Source organism: Lactuca sativa, chromosome 8 (genome assembly GCF_002870075.4).
Source record: "Lactuca sativa cultivar Salinas chromosome 8, Lsat_Salinas_v11, whole genome shotgun sequence".
In the NCBI taxonomy this organism is placed as follows: domain Eukaryota; kingdom Viridiplantae; phylum Streptophyta; class Magnoliopsida; order Asterales; family Asteraceae; genus Lactuca; species Lactuca sativa.
In genome coordinates, this window is record NC_056630.2 from 174,027,089 (window position 1) to 174,050,448 (window position 23,360).

Sequence of the window (23,360 nt, forward strand, 5' to 3'; positions counted from 1 at the left end):
AAACAAAAAACATCTATATGTGTCATTTGACTTACGTCTTTTATCAAATCTTTCAAAAAGTTGATGCAACAATATTGTGCTAGATAAAGTAGCCATTTGGGATTATGAAACGCAACACATTTGTGTATATTTTAGTTAATTTTTAAGGATCTGTTACACGCTTTTGGTCCACTTTAATTTGGGTGATATTCAAGTATGGTATAGATTAGTTGATTGAATGATTTAGTTTATGATGTGTTTATATGATTTAACTTAGTGTATAAGCTTTTGAATCCGATTTTCTAAGGGACATTGGTTTTTGTATAAATATAACTTTCATTGGGTTACATGTGTTACTTGAGTTTGTTTTCTTAGTAGATTATGATGGATATCCGATCTCCCGAGTTCATGTTCGCTCCAAGCATCGCTATCATGCTCTATTTTTGTTTTGTTTGATGTTATCATTTTCGTTTCATCTTAGGTCATCCACAATAGTGCAATACCCACCGCCAACCGCTATACTGATGCGCGTCACGTCATCACCACAACCTATCACTATGACCGTAGGATGCCTAGCACCGAAACACAACTCCACATAGGTTCGCCTAATTAGTAGTTTAATTACTGAAAGTTTTATAATTTTTATTAAAAGAAAGTTACAAGAAATCAATAAAAGGGTTGATGTTGAACATTCTAAAATAAAAGAATAAAAAAAAAAAAACAATAAAAATAAAAATGATTTGTATATGCATGTCACGAGAGCAATGCAAATAATTTTTGCCAAAATTAAATTTTTAATCGGTTTAGTAGATTAAAATTGAATAACATGATTACAGTGAGTCTAATGTAAATGATGAATACCATAATAGTTACAATTAAAAGAACTACAACATTAGAAAGATGAATAATACTCTATTGTGGGTCGTTATTTTTGTTGGTATATTGTTGTTTCTTGTCCCTCTCTTTTACCTTGTTCCTTTTACGTTGAAAGTTTTAATAATATATGGCCGTTTCAAAAAAAAAAAAAAATTCAAAATCATCTTGGTTAATATTTATTTTGTTGTTCTTTTAATTGTTGTTGAATGATCGAATTTGTAATTTAGCCTAACTTTGGTATTGCTATCTTCAAGTTGCATTAACCGAAGGACGTTTTTTGGTGATTTTGCATAAACTTTGTTTCTGTAGTGAAAAAAGCAAATTAAAAATATAATTGTAGAAGCTTCTTCGATTGTCAGAGCCTGGTTTCGATCCTGGGACCCGTAGGTTATGGGCCCACCACGCTTCCGTTGCGCCACTCTGATTTGATGATTGTATTCTCCAATTTTTTACAAAGATCGCTAAGTTCTAAAAAAGGAAGTGTTTCCAACATCAATATAGAGTGGCATCCTGGCGGATGACTTTATTAATGTCTTCACTGAATTACAATGATTCATTAACCACACATGAACTTAAATCCAAATTGTGAATTTATTTCAAATTTAATGTGTACACACCAATTTTACAAACAAAAAACATCTATATGAGTCATTTGACTTACGTCTTTCATCAAAACTTTCAAAAAATTAATGGAGCATTGTTGTGCTCGATAAAGTAGCCATTTGGGATTATGAAACGCAACACATTTGTCTATATATTAGTTAATTTTTAAGGATCTTTTAGATGCTTTTGGTCCACTTTAATTTGGATGATATTCAAGTGCGGTATAGATTAGTTGATTGAATGATTTAATTTATGATGTGTTTATATAATTTAACTTAGTGTATAAGCTTTTGAATCTGATTTTCTATTGGACGTTGGTTTTGTATAAATATAACTTTCATTGGGTTACATGTATTCCTTGAGTTTCTTTTCTTAGTAGATTATGAAGGATATCCGATCTCCCGAGTTCTTGTTCGCTTCAAGCAGCGCTATCATGCTCTATTTTTGTTTTGTTTGATGTTATCATTTTCGTTTCATCTTAGGTCATCCACAATAGTGCAATACCCACCGCCAACCGCTATAGTGATGCGCGTCACCTCATCACCACAACCTATCACTATGACCGTAGGATGCCTAGCACCGAAACACAACTCCACATAGGTTCGCCTGATTAATAGTTTAATTACTGAAAGTTTTATAATTTTTATTAAAAGAAAGTTACAAGAAATCAATAAAAGGGTTGATGTTGAACATTCTAAAATAAAAGAATAAAATAAAAAAAACAATAAAAATAAAAATAACTTGTATATGCATGTCACGAGAGCAATGCAAATAATTTTTGCCAAACTTAATTTTTTAATCGGTTTAGTAGATTAAAATAGAATAACATGATTACAATGAAACTAATGTAAATGACGAATACCATACTAGTGACAATTAAAAAACTAAAACTTTAGAAAGATGAGTAATATTCTATTGTGGGTCGTTATGTTTGTTGGTATATTGTTGTTTCTTGTCCCTCTCTTTTACCTTGTTCCTTTTACGTTGAGAGTTTTAATAATATATGGCCCTTTCAAAAAAAAAAGTTCAAAATCATCGTGGTTAATATTTATTTTGTTGTTCTTTTTATTGTTGTTGAATGATCGAATTTGTAATTTAGCCTAACTTTGGTATTGCTATCTTCAAGTTGCATTAACTTAAGGACGTTTTTTGGTGATTTTGCATAAACTTTGTTACTATAGTTAAAAAAGAAAATTAAAAATATAATTGTAGAAGCTTCTTCGATTATCAGAGCCTGGTTTCGATCCTGGGACCTATGGGTTATGGGCCCACCACGCTTCCACTGCGCCACTCTGATTTGATGTTTGTATTCTCAAATTTTTTACAAAGATCGCTAAATTCTAAAAAAGGAAGTGTTTCCAACATCAATATAGAGTTGCATGCTGGCCAATGACTCTATTATTGTCTTCACTATTTTCTTCACTGAATAAGAAAGATTCATTAACCACACATGAACTTAAATCCAAATTGTGAATTTATTTCCAATTTAATGTATACACACCAATTTTACAAACAAAAGACATCTATATGAGTCATTTGACTTACGTCATTCATCAAATCTTTCAAAAAGTTAATGGAACAGTATTGTGCTAGATAAAGTAGCCATTTGGGATTATGAAACGCAACACATTTGTGTATATATTAGTTAATTTTTAAGGATCTTTTAGATGCTTTTGGTCCACTTTAATTTGGGTGATATTCAAGTATGGTATAGATTAGTTGATTGAATGATTTAATTTATGATGTGTTTATATGATTTAACTTAGTGTATAAGCTTTTGAATCCGATTTTCTAATGGACGTTGGTTTTGTATAAATATAACTTTCATTGGGTTACATGTGTTCCTTGAGTTTGTTTTCTTAGTAGATTATGAAGGATATCCGATCTCCCGAGTTCATGTTCGCTCCAAGCATCGCTATCATGCTCTATTTTTGTTTTGTTTGATGTTATCATTTTCGTTTCATCTTAGGTCATCCACAATAGTGCAATACCCACCGCCAACCGCTATAGTGATGCGCGTCACCTCATCACCACAACCTATCACTATGACCATAGGATGCCTAGCACCGAAACACAACTCCACATAGGTTCGCCTGATTAATAGTTTAATTACTGAAAGTTTTATAATTTTTATTAAAAGAAAGTTACAAGAAATCAATAAAAGGGTTGATGTTGAACATTCTAAAATAAAAGAATAAAATAAAAAAAACAATAAAAATAAAAATAATTTGTATATGCATGTCACGAGAGCAATGCAAATAATTTTTGCCAAACTTAAACTAATAATCGGTTTAGTAGATTAAAATTGAATAACATGATTACAATGAAACTAATGTAAATGACGAATAGCATACTAGTGACAATTAAAAAATTAGAACTTTAGAAAGATGAGTAATACTCTATTGTGGGTCGTTATTTTTGTTGGTATATTGTTGTTTCTTGTCCCTCTCTTTTACCTTGTTCCTTTTACGTTGAGAGTTCTAATAATATATGGCCGTTTCAAAAAAAAAAATCAAAATCATCTTGGTTAATATTTATTTTGTTGTTCTTTTTATTGTAGTTGAATGATCGAATTTGTAATTTAGCCTAACTTTGGTATTGCTATCTTCAAGTTGCATTAACCGAAGGACGTTTTTTGGTGATTTTGCAAAAACTTTGTTTCTGTAGTGAAAAAAGAAAATTAAAGATATAATTGTAGAAGCTTCTTCGATTAACAGAGCCAGGTTTCGATCTTGGGACCTGTGGGTTATGGGCCCACCACGCTTCCGTTGCGCCACTCTAATTTGATGATTGTATTCTCAAATTTTTTACAAAGATCGCTAAATTCTAAAAAAGGAAGTGTTTCCAACATCAATATAAAGTTGCATCCTGGCCAATGACTCTATTAATGTCTTCACTGAATAAGAAAGATTCATTAACCACACATGAACTAAAATTTAAATTGTGAATTTATTTCAAATTTAATGTATATACACCAATTTTACAAACAAAAAAACATCTATATGAGTCATTTGACTTACGTCATTCATCAAATCTTTCAAAAAGTTAATGGGACAATATTGTGCTAGATAAAGTAGCCATTTGGCATTATGAAACGCAACACATTTGTGTATATAATAGTTAATTTTTAAGGATCTTTTAGATGCTTTTGGTCCACTTTAATTTGGGTGATATTGAAGTGCGGTACAGATTAGTTGATTGAATGATTTAATTTATGATGTGTTTATATGATTTAACTTAGTGTATAAGCTTTTGAATCCGATTTTCTAATGGACATTGGTTTTGTATAAATATAACTTTCGTTGGGTTACATGTGTTACTTGAGTTTGTTTTCTTAGTAGATTATGAAGGATATCCGATCTCCCGAGTTCATGTTCGCTCCAAGCATCGCTATCATGCTCTATTTTTGTTTTGTTTGATGTTATCATTTTCGTTTCATCTTAGGTCATCCACAATAGTGCAATACCCACCGCCAACCGCTATAGTGATGCGCGTAACCTCATCACCACAACCTATCACTATGACCGTAGGATGCCTAGCACCGAAACACAACTCCACATAGGTTTGCCTGATTAATAGTTTAATTACTGAAAGTTTTATAATTTTTATTAAAAGAAAGTGACAAGAAATCAATAAAAGGGTTGATGTTGAACATTCTAAAATAAAAGAATAAAATAAAAAAAACAATAAAAATAAAAATCATTTGTATATGCATGTCACGAGAGCAATGCAAATAGTTTTTGCCAAATTTAAACTTTTAATCGGTTTAGTAGACTAAAATTGAATAACATGATTACAATGAAACTAATGTAAATGACGAATACCATACTAGTGACAATTAAAAATCTAGAACTTTAGAAAGATGAGTAATACTCTACTTTGGGTCGTTATTTTTGTTGGTATATTGTTGTTTCTTGTCCCTCTCTTTTACCTTGTTCCTTTTACGTTTAGAATTTTAATAATAAATGGTCTTTTCAAAAAAAAAATTCAAAACCATCTTGGTTAATATTTATTTTGTTGTTCTTTTTATTGTTGTTGAATGATCGAATTTGTAATTTAGCCTAACTTTGGTATTGCTATCTTCAAGTTGCATTAACCGAAGGATGTTTTTGGTGATTTTGCATAAACTTTGTTTCTGTGGTGTAAAAATCAAATTAAAAATATAATTGTAGAAGCTTCTTCGATTATCAGAGCCAGGTTTCGATCCTGGGACCTGTGGGTTATGGGCCCACCACGCTTCCGCTGCGCCACTCTGATTTGATGATTGTATTCTCCAATTTTTTACAAAGATCGCTAAATTCTAAAAAAGGAAGTGTTTCCCACATCAATATAGAGTGGCATCTTGGCGGATGACTTTATTAATGTCTTCACTGAATTACAAAGATTCATTAACCACACAAACTAAAATCTAAATTGTGAATTTATTTCAAATTTAATGTGTACACACCAATTTTACTAACAAAAAACATCTATATGAGTCATTTGACTTACGTCTTTCATTAAATCTTTTAAAAAATTAGTGGACCAATATTGTGGTAGATAAAGTAGCCATTTGGGATTATGAAACGCAACACATTTGTGTATATATTAGTTAATTTTTAAGGATCTTTTAGATGCTTTTGGTCCACTTTAATTTGGGTGATATTCAAGTGCGGTATAGATTAGTTGATTGAATGATTTAATTTATGATGTGTTTATATAATTTAACTTAGTGTATAAGCTTTTGAATCTGATTTTCTATTGGACGTTGGTTTTGTATAAATATAACTTTCATTGGGTTACATGTATTCCTTGAGTTTCTTTTCTTAGTAGATTATGAAGGATATCCGATCTCCCGAGTTCATGTTCGCTCCAAGCATCGCTATCATGCTCTATTTTTGTTTTGTTTGATGTTATCATTTTCGTTTCATCTTAGGTCATCCACAATAGTGCAATACCCACCGCCAACCGCTATAGTGATGCGCGTCACCTCATCACCACAACCTATCACTATGACCATAGGATGCCTAGCACCGAAACACAACTCCACATAGGTTCGCCTGATTAATAGTTTAATTACTGAAAGTTTTATAATTTTTATTAAAAGAAAGTTACAAGAAATCAATAAAAGGGTTGATGTTGAACATTCTAAAATAAAAGAATAAAATAAAAAAAACAATAAAAATAAAAATAATTTGTATATGCATGTCACGAGAGCAATGCAAATAATTTTTGCCAAACTTAAACTAATAATCGGTTTAGTAGATTAAAATTGAATAACATGATTACAATGAAACTAATGTAAATGACGAATAGCATACTAGTGACAATTAAAAAATTAGAACTTTAGAAAGATGAGTAATACTCTATTGTGGGTCGTTATTTTTGTTGGTATATTGTTGTTTCTTGTCCCTCTCTTTTACCTTGTTCCTTTTACGTTGAGAGTTCTAATAATATATGGCCGTTTCAAAAAAAAAAATCAAAATCATCTTGGTTAATATTTATTTTGTTGTTCTTTTTATTGTAGTTGAATGATCGAATTTGTAATTTAGCCTAACTTTGGTATTGCTATCTTCAAGTTGCATTAACCGAAGGACGTTTTTTGGTGATTTTGCAAAAACTTTGTTTCTGTAGTGAAAAAAGAAAATTAAAGATATAATTGTAGAAGCTTCTTCGATTAACAGAGCCAGGTTTCGATCTTGGGACCTGTGGGTTATGGGCCCACCACGCTTCCGTTGCGCCACTCTAATTTGATGATTGTATTCTCAAATTTTTTACAAAGATCGCTAAATTCTAAAAAAGGAAGTGTTTCCAACATCAATATAAAGTTGCATCCTGGCCAATGACTCTATTAATGTCTTCACTGAATAAGAAAGATTCATTAACCACACATGAACTAAAATTTAAATTGTGAATTTATTTCAAATTTAATGTATATACACCAATTTTACAAACAAAAAAACATCTATATGAGTCATTTGACTTACGTCATTCATCAAATCTTTCAAAAAGTTAATGGGACAATATTGTGCTAGATAAAGTAGCCATTTGGCATTATGAAACGCAACACATTTGTGTATATAATAGTTAATTTTTAAGGATCTTTTAGATGCTTTTGGTCCACTTTAATTTGGGTGATATTGAAGTGCGGTACAGATTAGTTGATTGAATGATTTAATTTATGATGTGTTTATATGATTTAACTTAGTGTATAAGCTTTTGAATCCGATTTTCTAATGGACATTGGTTTTGTATAAATATAACTTTCGTTGGGTTACATGTGTTACTTGAGTTTGTTTTCTTAGTAGATTATGAAGGATATCCGATCTCCCGAGTTCATGTTCGCTCCAAGCATCGCTATCATGCTCTATTTTTGTTTTGTTTGATGTTATCATTTTCGTTTCATCTTAGGTCATCCACAATAGTGCAATACCCACCGCCAACCGCTATAGTGATGCGCGTAACCTCATCACCACAACCTATCACTATGACCGTAGGATGCCTAGCACCGAAACACAACTCCACATAGGTTTGCCTGATTAATAGTTTAATTACTGAAAGTTTTATAATTTTTATTAAAAGAAAGTGACAAGAAATCAATAAAAGGGTTGATGTTGAACATTCTAAAATAAAAGAATAAAATAAAAAAAACGATAAAAATAAAAATCATTTGTATATGCATGTCACGAGAGCAATGCAAATAGTTTTTGCCAAATTTAAACTTTTAATCGGTTTAGTAGACTAAAATTGAATAACATGATTACAATGAAACTAATGTAAATGACGAATACCATACTAGTGACAATTAAAAATCTAGAACTTTAGAAAGATGAGTAATACTCTACTTTGGGTCGTTATTTTTGTTGGTATATTGTTGTTTCTTGTCCCTCTCTTTTACCTTGTTCCTTTTACGTTTAGAATTTTAATAATAAATGGTCGTTTCAAAAAAAAAATTCAAAACCATCTTGGTTAATATTTATTTTGTTGTTCTTTTTATTGTTGTTGAATGATCGAATTTGTAATTTAGCCTAACTTTGGTATTGCTATCTTCAAGTTGCATTAACCGAAGGATGTTTTTGGTGATTTTGCATAAACTTTGTTTCTGTGGTGTAAAAATCAAATTAAAAATATAATTGTAGAAGCTTCTTCGATTATCAGAGCCAGGTTTCGATCCTGGGACCTGTGGGTTATGGGCCCACCACGCTTCCGCTGCGCCACTCTGATTTGATGATTGTATTCTCCAATTTTTTACAAAGATCGCTAAATTCTAAAAAAGGAAGTGTTTCCCACATCAATATAGAGTGGCATCTTGGCGGATGACTTTATTAATGTCTTCACTGAATTACAAAGATTCATTAACCACACAAACTAAAATCTAAATTGTGAATTTATTTCAAATTTAATGTGTACACACCAATTTTACTAACAAAAAACATCTATATGAGTCATTTGACTTACGTCTTTCATTAAATCTTTTAAAAAATTAGTGGACCAATATTGTGGTAGATAAAGTAGCCATTTGGGATTATGAAACGCAACACATTTGTGTATATATTAGTTAATTTTTAAGGATCTTTTAGATGCTTTTGGTCCACTTTAATTTGGGTGATATTCAAGTGCGGTATAGATTAGTTGATTGAATGATTTAATTTATGATGTGTTTATATAATTTAACTTAGTGTATAAGCTTTTGAATCCGATTTTCTATTGGACGTTGGTTTTGTATAAATATAACTTTTACTGGGCTGCATGTGTTCCTTGAGTTTGTTTTCTTAGTAGATTATGAAGGAAATCCGATCTCCCGAGTTCATGTTCGTTCCAACCATCGCTATCATGCTCTATTTTTGTTTTGTTTGATGTTATTATTTTCGTTTCATCTTAGGTCATCCACAATAGTGCAATACCCACCGCCAACCGCTATAGTGATGCGCGTCACCTCATCACCACAACCTATCACTATGACCGTAGGATGCCTAGCACCGAAACAAAACTCCACATAGGTTCGCCTGATTAATAGTTTAATTACTGAAAGTTTTTTCATTTTTATTAAAAGAAAGTTACAAGAAATCAATAAAAAGATTGAAGTTGAACATTCTAAAATAAAAGAATAAAATAAAAAAAACAATAAAAATAAAAATAATTTGTATATGCATGTCACGAGAGCAATGCAAATAATTTTTGCCAAAATTAAATTTTTAATCGGTTTAGTAGATTAAAATTGAATAACATGATTACAGTGAAACTAATGTAAATAACGAATACCATAATAGTGACAATTAAAAGAACTAGAACTTTAGAAAGATGAATAATACTCTATTGTGGGTCGTTATTTTTGTTGGTATATTGTTGTTTCTTGTCCCTCTCTTTTACCTTGTTCCTTTTACGTTGAGAATTTTAATAATATATGGCCGTTTCAAAAAAAAAAATTCAAAACCATCTTGGTTAATATTTATTTTGTTGTTCTTTTTATTGTTGTTGAATGATCGAATTTGTAATTTAGCCTAACTTTGGTATTGCTATCTTCAAGTTGCATTAACCGAAGTATGTTTTTTGGTGATTTTGCATAAACTTTGTTTCTGTAGTGAAAAAAGCAAATTAAAAATATAATTGTAGAAGCTTCTTCGATTATCAGAGCCAGGTTTGGATCTTGGGACCTGTGGGTTATGGGCCCACCATGCTTCCGCTGCGCCACTCTGATTGGATGATTGTATTCTCGAATTTTTTACAAAGATCGCTAAATTCTAAAAACGGAAGTGTTTCCAACATCAATATAGAATGGCATCCTGGCCGATGACTCTATTAATGTCTTCACTGAATTACAAAGATTCACTAACCACACAAACTAAAATCCAAATTGTGAATTTATTTCAAATTTAATCTGTACACACCAATTTTACAAACAAAAAACATCTATATGAGTCATTTGACTTACGTCTTTCATTAACTCTTTTAAAAAATTAATGGACCAATATTGTGCTAGATAAAGTAGCCATTTGGGATTATGAAACGCAACACATTTGTGTATATATTAGTTAATTTTTAAGGATCTTTTAGATGCTTTTGGTCCACTTTAATTTGGGTGATATTCAAGTATGGTATAGATTAGTTGATTGAATGATTTAATTTATGATGTGTTTATATGATTTAACTTAGTGTATAAGCTTTTGAATCCGATTTTCTAATGGACATTGGTTTTGTATAAATATAACTTTCATTGGGTTACATGTGTTACTTGAGTTTGTTTTCTTAGTAGATTATGAAGGATATCCGATCTCCCGAGTTCATGTTCGCTCCAAGCATCGCCATCATGCTCTATTTTTGTTTTGTTTGATGTTATCATTTTCGTTTCATCTTAGGAAATCCACAATAGTGCAATACCCACCGCCAACCGCTATAGTCATGCGCGTCACCTCATCACCACAACCTATCACTATGACCGTAGGATGCCTAGCACCGAAACACAACTCCACATAGGTTCGCCTGATTAATAGTTTAATTACTGAAAGTTTTATAATTTTTATTAAAAGAAAGCTACAAGAAATCAATAAAAGGGTTGATGTTGAACATTCTAAAATAAAATAAATAAATAAGAAAAACAATAAAAATAAAAATCATTTGTATATGCTTGTCACGAAAGCAATGCAATTTTTTTTTGCCAAACCTAAACTAATAATCGGTTTAGTAGATTAAAATTGAATAACATGATTACAATGAAACTAATGTAAATGACGAATACCATACTAGTGACAATTAAAAAACTAGAAGTTTAGAAAGATGAGTAATACTCTATTGTGGGTCGTTATTTTTGTTGGTATATTGTTGTTTCTTGTCCCTCTCTTTTACCTTGTTCCTTTTACGTTGAGAGTTTTAATAATATATGGCCGTTTCAAAAAAAAATTCAAAATCATCTTGGTTAATATTTATTTTGTTGTTCTTTTTATTGTTGTTGAATGATCGAATTTGTAATTTAGCCTAACTTTGGTATTGCTATCTTCAAGTTGCATTAACCGAAGGACGTTTTTTGGTGATTTTGCATAAACTTTGTTTCTGTAGTGAAAAAAGCAAATTAAAAATATAATTGTAGAAGGTTCTTCGATTATCAGAGTCAGGTTTCGATCCTGGGACTTGTGGGTTATGGGCCCACCACGCTTCCGTTGCGCCACTCTAATTTGATGATTGTATTCTCAAATATTTTACAAAGATCGCTAAATTCTAAAAAAGGAAGTGTTTCCAACATCAATATAGAGTTGCATCCTGGCCAATGACTCTATTAATTTCTTCACTGAATAAGAAAGATTCATTAACCACACATGAACTAAAATCCAAATTGTGAATTTATTTCAAATTTAATGTGTACACACCAATTTTACAAACAAAAAACATCTAGATGAGTCATTTGACTTACGTCTTTCATTAAATCTTTTAAGAAATTAATGGACCAATATTGTGCTAGATAAAGTAGCCATTTGGGATTATGAAACGCAACACATTTGTGTATATATTAGTTAATTTTTAAGGATCTTTTAGATGCTTTTGGTCCACTTTAATTTGGGTGATATTCAAGTATGGTATAGATTAGTTGATTGAATGATTTAATTTATGATGTTTTTATATGATTTAACGTAGTGTATAAGCTTTTGAATCCGATTTTCTAATGGACATTGGTTTTGTATAAATATAACTTTCATTGGGTTACATGCGTTACTTGAGTTTGTTTTCTTAGTAGATTATGAAGGATATCCGATCTCCCGAGTTCATGTTCGCTCCAAGCATCGCTATCATGCTCTATTTTTGTTTTGTTTGATGTTATCATTTTCGTTTCATCTTAGGTCATCCACAATAGTGCAATACCCACCGCCAACCGCTATAGTGATGCGCGTCACCTCATCACCACAACCTATCACTATCATCGTAGGATGCCTAGCACCGATACACAACTTCACATAGGTTCGCCTGATTAATAGTTTAATTACTCAAAGTTTTATAATTTTTATTAAAAGAAAGTTACAAAAATCAATAAAAGGGTTGATGTTCAACATTCTAAAATAAAAGAATAAAATAAAAAAACAATAAAAATAAAAATCATTTGTATATGCTTGTCACGAGAGCAATGCAAATTTTTTTTGCCAAACTTAAACTAATAATCGGTTTAGTAGATTAAAATTGAATAACATGATTACAATGAAACTAATGTAAATGACGAATACCATACTAGTGACAATTAAAAAACTAGAACTTTAGAAAGATGAGTAATACTCTATTGTGGGTCGTTATTTTTGTTGATATATTGTTGTTTCTTGTCCCTCTCTTTTACCTTGTTCCTTTTACGTTGAGAGTTTTAATAATATATGGCCGTTTCAAAAAAAAAAATTCAAAATCATCTTGGTTAATATTTATTTTGTTGTTCTTTTTATTGTTGTTGAATGATCGAATTTGTAATTTAGCCTAACTTTGGTATTGCTATCTTCAAGTTGCATTAACCGAAGGACGTTTTTTGGTGATTTTGCATAAACTTTGTTTCTGTAGTGAAAAAAGCAAATTAAAAATATAATTGTAGAAGCTTCTTCGATTATCAGAGTCAAGTTTCGATCCTGGGACCTGTGGGTTATGGGCCCACCACGCTTCCATTGCGCCACTCTAATTTGATGATTGTATTCTCAAATATTTTACAAAGATCGCTAAATTCTAAAAAAGGAAGTGTTTCCAACATCAATATAGAGTTGCATCCTGGCCAATGACTCTATTAATTTCTTCACTGAATAAGAAAGATTCATTAACCACACATGAACTAAAATCCAAATTGTGAATTTATTTCAAATTTAATGTATACACACCAATTTTACAAACAAAAAAACATCTATATGAGTCATTTGACTTACGTCATTCATCAAATCTTTCAAAAAGTTAATGGAACAATATTGTGCTAGATAAAGTAGCCATTTGGGATTACGAAACGCAACACATTTGTGTATATATTAGTTAATTTTTAAGGATCTTTTAGATGCTTTTGGTCCACTTTAATTTGGGTGATATTCAAGTGTGGTATAGATTAGTTTATTGAATGATTTAATTTATGATGTGTTTATATGATTTAACTTAGTGTATAAGCTTTTGAATCCGATTTTCTAATGGACATCGGTTTTGTATAAATATAACTTTCGTTGGGTTACATGTGTTACTTGAGTTTGTTTTCTTAGTAGATTATGAAGGATATTCGATCTCCCGAGTTCATGTTCGCTCCAAGCATCGCTATCATGCTCTATTTTTGTTTTGTTTGATGTTATCATTTTCGTTTCATCTTAGGTCATCCACAATAGTGCAATACCCACCGCCAACCGCTATAGTGATGCGCGTCACCTCATCACCACAACCTATCACTATCACCGTAGGATGCCTAGCACCGATACACAACTTCACATAGGTTCGCCTGATTAATAGTTTAATTACTAAAAGTTTTATAATTTTTATTAAAAGAAAGTTACAAAAATCAATAAAAGGGTTGATGTTGAACATTCTAAAATAAAAGAATAAAATAAAAAAACAATAAAAATAAAAATCATTTGTATATGCTTGTCACGAGAGCAATGCAAATTTTTTTTGCCAAACTTAAACTAATAATCGGTTTAGTAGATTAAAATTGAATAACATGATTACAATGAAACTAATGTAAATGACGAATACCATACTAGTGACAATTAAAAAACTAGAACTTTAGAAAGATGAGTAATACTCTATTGTGGGTCGTTATTTTTGTTGGTATATTGTTGTTTCTTGTCCCTCTCTTTTACCTTGTTCCTTTTACGTTGAGAGTTTTAATAATATATGGCCGTTTCAAAAAAAAAATTCAAAATCATCTTGGTTAATATTTATTTTGTTGTTCTTTTTATTGTTGTTGAATGATCGAATTTGTAATTTAGCCTAACTTTGGTATTGCTATCTTCAAGTTGCATTAACCGAAGGACGTTTTTTGGTGATTTTGCATAAACTTTGTTTCTGTAGTGAAAAAAGCAAATTAAAAATATAATTGTAGAAGCTTCTTCGATTATCAGAGTCAGGTTTCGATCCTGGGACTTGTGGGTTATGGGCCCACCACGCTTCCATTGCGCCACTCTAATTTGATGATTGTATTCTCAAATATTTTACAAAGATCGCTAAATTCTAAAAAAGGAAGTGTTTCCAACATCAATATAGAGTTGCATCCTAGCCAATGACTCTATTAATTTCTTCACTGAATAAGAAAGATTCATTAACCACACATGAACTAAAATCCAAATTGTGAATTTATTTCAAATTTAATGTATACACACCAATTTTACAAACAAAAAAACATCTATATGAGTCATTTGACTTACGTCATTCATCAAATCTTTCAAAAAGTTAATGGAACAATATTGTGCTAGATAAAGTAGCCATTTGGGATTATGAAACGCAACACATTTGTGTATATATTAGTTAATTTTTAAGGATCTTTTAGATGCTTTTGGTCCACTTTAATTTGGGTGATATTCAAGTGTGGTATAGATTAGTTGATTGAATGATTTAATTTATGATGTGTTTATATGATTTAACTTAGTGTATAAGCTTTTGAATCCGATTTTCTAATGGACATCGGTTTTGTATAAATATAACTTTCGTTGGGTTACATGTGTTACTTGAGTTTGTTTTCTTAGTAGATTATGAAGGATATTCGATCTCCCGAGTTCATGTTCGCTCCAAGCATCGCTATCATGCTCTATTTTTGTTTTGTTTGATGTTATCATTTTCGTGTCATCTTAGGTCATCCACAATAGTGCAATACCCACCGCCAACCGCTATAGTGATGCGCGTCACCTCATCACCACAACCTATCACTATGATCGTAGGATGCCTAGCACCGAAACACAACTCCACATAGGTTCGCCTGATTAATAGTTTAATTACTGAAAGTTTTTTCATTTTTATTAAAAGAAAGTTACAAGAAATCAATAAAACGGTTGATGTTGAACATTCTAAAATAACAGAATAAAATAAAAAAAACGATAAAAATAAAAATAATTTGTATATACATGTCACGAGAGCAATGCAAATAATTTTTGCCAAACTTAAACTTTTAATCGGTTTAGTAGATTAAAATTGAATAACATGATTACAATGAAACTACTGTAAATGGCGAATACCATACTAGTGACAATTAAAAAACTAGAACTTTATAAAGATGAGTAATACTCTATTGTGGGTCGTTATTTTTGTTGGTATATTGTTGTTTCTAGTCCCTCTCTTTTACCTTGTTCCTTTTACGTTTAGAATTTTTATAATATATGGCCGTTTCAAAAAAAAAATTCAAAACCATCTTGGTTAATATTTATTTTGTTGTTCTTTTTATTGTTGTTGAATGATCGAATTTGTAATTTAGCCTAACTTTGGTATTGCTATCTTCAAGTTGCATTAACCGAAGTATGTTTTTTGGTGATTTTGCATAAACTTTGTTTCTGTAGTGAAAAAAGCACATTAAAAATATAATTGTAGAAGCTTCTTCGATTATCAGAGCCAGGTTTCGATCCTGGGACCTGTGGGTTATGGGCCCACCACGCTTCCGCTGCGCCACTCTGATTGGATAATTGTATTCTCGAATTTTTTACAAAGATCGCTAAATTCTAAAAAAGGAAGTGTTTCCAACATCAATATAGAATGGCATCCTGGCCGATGACTCTATTAAGGTCTTCACTGAATTACAAAGATTCACTAACCACACAAACTAAAATCCAAATTGTGAATTTATTTCAAATTTAATGTGTACACACCAATTTTACAAACAAAAAACATCTATATGAGTCATTTGACTTACGTCTTTCATTAAATCTTTTAAGAAATTAATGGACCAATATTGTGCTAGATAAAGTAGCCATTTGGGATTATGAAACGCAACACATTTGTGTATATATTAGTTAATTTTTAAGGATCTTTTAGATGCTTTTGGTCCACTTTAATTTGGGTGATATTCAAGTATGGTATAGATTAGTTGATTGAATGATTTAATTTATGATGTTTTTATATGATTTAACGTAGTGTATAAGCTTTTGAATCCGATTTTCTAATGGACATTGGTTTTGTATAAATATAACTTTCATTGGGTTACATGCGTTACTTGAGTTTGTTTTCTTAGTAGATTATGAAGGATATCCGATCTCCCGAGTTCATGTTCGCTCCAAGCATCGCTATCATGCTCTATTTTTGTTTTGTTTGATGTTATCATTTTCGTTTCATCTTAGGTCATCCACAATAGTGCAATACCCACCGCCAACCGCTATAGTGATGCGCGTCACCTCATCACCACAACCTATCACTATCATCGTAGGATGCCTAGCACCGATACACAACTTCACATAGGTTCGCCTGATTAATAGTTTAATTACTCAAAGTTTTATAATTTTTATTAAAAGAAAGTTACAAAAATCAATAAAAGGGTTGATGTTCAACATTCTAAAATAAAAGAATAAAATAAAAAAACAATAAAAATAAAAATCATTTGTATATGCTTGTCACGAGAGCAATGCAAATTTTTTTTGCCAAACTTAAACTAATAATCGGTTTAGTAGATTAAAATTGAATAACATGATTACAATGAAACTAATGTAAATGACGAATACCATACTAGTGACAATTAAAAAACTAGAACTTTAGAAAGATGAGTAATACTCTATTGTGGGTCGTTATTTTTGTTGGTATATTGTTGTTTCTTGTCCCTCTCTTTTACCTTGTTCCTTTTACGTTGAGAGTTTTAATAATATACGGCCGTTTCAAAAAAAAAATTCAAAATCATCTTGGTTAATATTTATTTTGTTGTTCTTTTTATTGTTGTTGAATGATCGAATTTGTAATTTAGCCTAACTTTGGTATTGCTATCTTCAAGTTGCATTAACCGAAGGACGTTTTTTGGTGATTTTGCATAAACTTTGTTTCTGTAGTGAAAAAAGCAAATTAAAAATATAATTGTAGAAGCTTCTTCGATTATCAGAGTCAGGTTTCGATCCTGGGACATGTGGGTTATGGGCCCACCACGCTTCCATTGCGCCACTCTAATTTGATGATTGTATTCTCAAATATTTTACAAAGATCGCTAAATTCTAAAAAAGGAAGTGTTTCCAACATCAATATAGAGTTGCATCCTGGCCAATGACTCTATTAATTTCTTCACTGAATTACAAAGATTCACTAACCACACAAACTAAAATCCAAATTGTGAATTTATTTCAAATTTAATGTGTACACACCAATTTTACAAACAAAAAACATCTAGATGAGTCATTTGACTTACGTCTTTCATTAAATCTATTAAGAAATTAATGGACCAATATTGTGCTAGATAAAGTAGCCATTTGGGATTATGAAACGCAACACATTTGTGTATATATTAGTTAATTTTTAAGGATCTTTTAGATGCTTTTGGTCCACTTTAATTTGGGTGATATTCAAGTATGGTATATATTAGTTGATTGAATGATTTAATTTATGATGTTTTTATATGATTTAACGTAGTGTATAAGCTTTTGAATCCGATTTTCTAATGGACATTGGTTTTGTATAAATATAACTTTCATTGGGTTACATGTGTTACTTGAGTTTGTTTTCTTAGTAGATTATGAAGGATATCCGATCTCCCGAGTTCATGTTCGCTCCAAGCATCGCTATCATGCTCTATTTTTGTTTTGTTTGATGTTATCATTTTCGTTTCATCTTAGGTCATCCACAATAGTGCAATACCCACCGCCAACCGCTATAGTGATGCGCGTCACCTCATCACCACAACCTATCACTATCATCGTAGGATGCCTAGCACCGATACACAACTTCACATAGGTTCGCCTGATTAATAGTTTAATTACTGAAAGTTTTATAATTTTTATTAAAAGAAAGTTACAAAAATCAATAAAAGGGTTGATGTTGAACATTCTAAAATAAAAGAATAAAATAAAAAAACAATAAAAATAAAAATCATTTGTATATGCTTGTCACGAGAACAATGCAAATTTTTTTTTGCCAAACTTAAACTAATAATCGGTTTAGTAGATTAAAATTGAATAACATGATTACAATGAAACTAATGTAAATGACGAATACCATACTAGTGACAATTAAAAAACTAGAACTTTAGAAAGATGAGTAATACTCTATTGTGGGTCGTTATTTTTGTTGGTATATTGTTGTTTCTTGTCCCTCTCTTTTACCTTGTTCCTTTTACGTTGAGAGTTTTAATAATATATGGCCGTTTCAAAAAAAAAAATTCAAAATCATCTTGGTTAATATTTATTTTGTTGTTCTTTTTATTGTTGTTGAATGATCGAATTTGTAATTTAGCCTAACTTTGGTATTGCTATCTTCAAGTTGCATTAACCGAAGGACGTTTTTTGGTGATTTTGCATAAACTTTGTTTCTGTAGTGAAAAAAGCAAATTAAAAATATAATTGTAGAAGCTTCTTCGATTATCAGAGTCAAGTTTTGATCCTGGGACCTGTGGGTTATGGGCCCACCACGCTTCCATTGCGCCACTCTAATTTGATGATTGTATTCTCAAATATTTTACAAAGATCGCTAAATTCTAAAAAAGGAAGTGTTTCCAACATCAATATAGAGTTGCATCCTGGCCAATGACTCTATTAATTTCTTCACTGAATAAGAAAGATTCATTAACCACACATGAACTAAAATCCAAATTGTGAATTTATTTCAAATTTAATGTATACACACCAATTTTACAAACAAAAAAACATCTATATGAGTCATTTGACTTACGTCATTCATCAAATCTTTCAAAAAGTTAATGGAACAATATTGTGCTAGATAAAGTAGCCATTTGGGATTACGAAACGCAACACATTTGTGTATATATTAGTTAATTTTTAAGGATCTTTTAGATGCTTTTGGTCCACTTTAATTTGGGTGATATTCAAGTGTGGTATAGATTAGTTTATTGAATGATTTAATTTATGATGTGTTTATATGATTTAACTTAGTGTATAAGCTTTTGAATCCGATTTTCTAATGGACATCGGTTTTGTATAAATATAACTTTCGTTGGGTTACATGTGTTACTTGAGTTTGTTTTCTTAGTAGATTATGAAGGATATCCGATCTCCCGAGTTCATGTTCGCTCCAAGCATCGCTATCATGCTCTATTTTTGTTTTGTTTGATGTTATCATTTTCGTTTCATCTTAGGTCATCCACAATAGTGCAATACCCACCGCCAACCGCTATAGTGATGCGCGTCACCTCATCACCACAACCTATCACTATCACCGTAGGATGCCTAGCACCGATACACAACTTCACATAGGTTCGCCTGATTAATAGTTTAATTACTAAAAGTTTTATAATTTTTATTAAAAGAAAGTTACAAAAATCAATAAAAGGGTTGATGTTGAACATTCTAAAATAAAAGAATAAAATAAAAAAACAATAAAAATAAAAATCATTTGTATATGCTTGTCACGAGAGCAATGCAAATTTTTTTTGCCAAACTTAAACTAATAATCGGTTTAGTAGATTAAAATTGAATAACATGATTACAATGAAACTAATGTAAATGACGAATACCATACTAGTGACAATTAAAAAACTAGAACTTTAGAAAGATGAGTAATACTCTATTGTGGGTCGTTATTTTTGTTGGTATATTGTTGTTTCTTGTCCCTCTCTTTTACCTTGTTCCTTTTACGTTGAGAGTTTTAATAATATATGGCCGTTTCAAAAAAAAAAAATTCAAAATCATCTTGGTTAATATTTATTTTGTTCTTCTTTTTATTGTTGTTGAATGATCGAATTTGTAATTTAGCCTAACTTTGGTATTGCTATCTTCAAGTTGCATTAACCGAAGGACGTTTTTTGGTGATTTTGCATAAACTTTGTTTCTGTAGTGAAAAAAGCAAATTAAAAATATAATTGTAGAAGCTTCTTCGATTATCAGAGTCAGGTTTCGATCCTGGGACTTGTGGGTTATGGGCCCACCACGCTTCCATTGCGCCACTCTAATTTGATGATTGTATTCTCAAATATTTTACAAAGATCGCTAAATTCTAAAAAAGGAAGTGTTTCCAACATCAATATAGAGTTGCATCCTGGCCAATGACTCTATTAATTTCTTCACTGAATAAGAAAGATTCATTAACCACACATGAACTAAAATCCAAATTGTGAATTTATTTCAAATTTAATGTATACACACCAATTTTACAAACAAAAAAACATCTATATGAGTCATTTGACTTACGTCATTCATCAAATCTTTCAAAAAGTTAATGGAACAATATTGTGCTAGATAAAGTAGCCATTTGGGATTATGAAACGCAACACATTAGTGTACATATTAGTTAATTTTTAAGGATCTTTTAGATGCTTTTGGTCCACTTTAATTTGGGTGATATTCAAGTGTGGTATAGATTAGTTGATTGAATGATTTAATTTATGATGTGTTTATTTGATTTAACTTAGTGTATAAGCTTTTGAATCCGATTTTCTAATGGACATCGGTTTTGTATAAATATAACTTTCGTTGGGTTACATGTGTTACTTGAGTTTGTTTTCTTAGTAGATTATGAAGGATATTCGATCTCCCGAGTTCATGTTCGCTCCAAGCATCGCTATCATGCTCTATTTTTGTTTTGTTTGATGTTATCATTTTCGTTTCATCTTAGGTCATCCACAATAGTGCAATACCCACCGCCAACCGCTATAGTGATGCGCGTCACCTCATCACCACAACCTATCACTATGACCGTAGGATGCCTAGCACCGAAACACAACTCCACATAGGTTCGCCTGATTAATAGTTTAATTACTGAAAGTTTTATAATTTTTATTAAAAGAAAGTTACAAAAATCAATAAAAGGGTTGATGTTGAACATTCTAAAATAAAAGAATAAAATAAAAAAACAATAAAAATAAAAATCATTTGTATATGCTTGTCACGAGAGCAATGCAAATTTTTTTTGCCAAACATAAACTAATAATCGGTTTAGTAGATTAAAATTGAATAACATGATTACAATGAAACTACTGTAAATGACGAATACCATACTAGTGACAATTAAAAAACTAGAACTTTATAAAGATGAGTAATACTCTATTGTGGGTCGTTATTTTTGTTGGTATATTGTTGTTTCTAGTCCCTCTCTTTTACCTTGTTCCTTTTACGTTTAGAATTTTTATAATATATGGCCGTTTCAAAAAAAAAAATTCAAAACCATCTTGGTTAATATTTATTTTGTTGTTCTTTTTATTGTTGTTGAATGATCGAATTTGTAATTTAGCCTAACTTTGGTATTGCTATCTTCAAGTTGCATTAACCGAAGTATGTTTTTTGGTGATTTTGCATAAACTTTGTTTCTGTAGTGAAAAAAGCACATTAAAAATATAATTGTAGAAGCTTCTTCGATTATCAGAGCCAGGTTTCGATCCTGGGACCTGTGGGTTATGGGCCCACCACGCTTCCGCTGCGCCACTCTGATTGGATAATTGTATTCTCGAATTTTTTACAAAGATCGCTAAATTCTAAAAAAGGAAGTGTTTCCAACATCAATATAGAATGGCATCCTGGCTGATGACTCTATTAATGTCTTCACTGAATTACAAAGATTCACTAACCACACAAACTAAAATCCAAATTGTGAATTTATTTCAAATTTAATGTGTACACACCAATTTTACAAACAAAAAACATCTATATGAGTCATTTGACTTACGTCTTTCATTAAATCTTTTAAAAAATTAATGGACCAACATTGTGCTAGATAAAGTAGCCATTTGGGATTATGAAACGCAACACATTTGTGTATATATTAGTTAATTTTTAAGGATCTTTTAGATGCTTTTGGTCCACTTTAATTTGGGTGATATTCAAGTATGGTATAGATTAGTTGATTGAATGATTTAATTTATGATGTTTTTATATGATTTAACGTAGTGTATAAGCTTTTGAATCCGATTTTCTAATAGACATTGGTTTTGTATAAATATAACTTTCATTGGGTTACATGTGTTACTTGAGTTTGTTTTCTTAGTAGATTATGAAGGATATCCGATCTCCCGAGTTCATGTTCGCTCCAAGCATCGCTATCATGCTCTATTTTTGTTTTGTTTGATGTTATCATTTTCGTTTCATCTTAGGTCATCCACAATAGTGCAATACCCACCGCCAACCGCTATAGTGATGCGCGTCACCTCATCACCACAACCTATCACTATCACCGTAGGATGCCTAGCACCGATACACAACTTCACATAGGTTCGCCTGATTAATAGTTTAATTACTGAAAGTTTTATAATTTTTATTAAAAGAAAGTTACAAAAATCAATAAAAGGGTTGATGTTGAACATTCTAAAATAAAAGAATAAAATAAAAAAACAATAAAAATAAAAATCATTTGTATATGCTTGTCACGAGAGCAATGCAAATTTTTTTTGCCAAACTTAAACTAATAATCGGTTTAGTAGATTAAAATTGAATAACATGATTACAATGAAACTAATGTAAATGACGAATACCATACTAGTGACAATTAAAAAACTAGAACTTTAGAAAGATGAGTAATACTCTATTGTGGGTCGTTATTTTTGTTGGTATATTGTTGTTTCTTGTCCCTCTCTTTTACCTTGTTCCTTTTACGTTGAGAGTTTTAATAATATATGGCCGTTTCAAAAAAAAAATTCAAAATCATCTTGGTTAATATTTATTTTGTTGTTCTTTTTATTGTTGTTGAATGATCGAATTTGTAATTTAGCCTAACTTTGGTATTGCTATCTTCAAGTTGCATTAACCGAAGGACGTTTTTTGGTGATTTTGCATAAACTTTGTTTCTGTAGTGAAAAAAGCAAATTAAAAATATAATTGTAGAAGCTTCTTCGATTATCAGAGTCAGGTTTCGATCCTGGGACTTGTGGGTTATGGGCC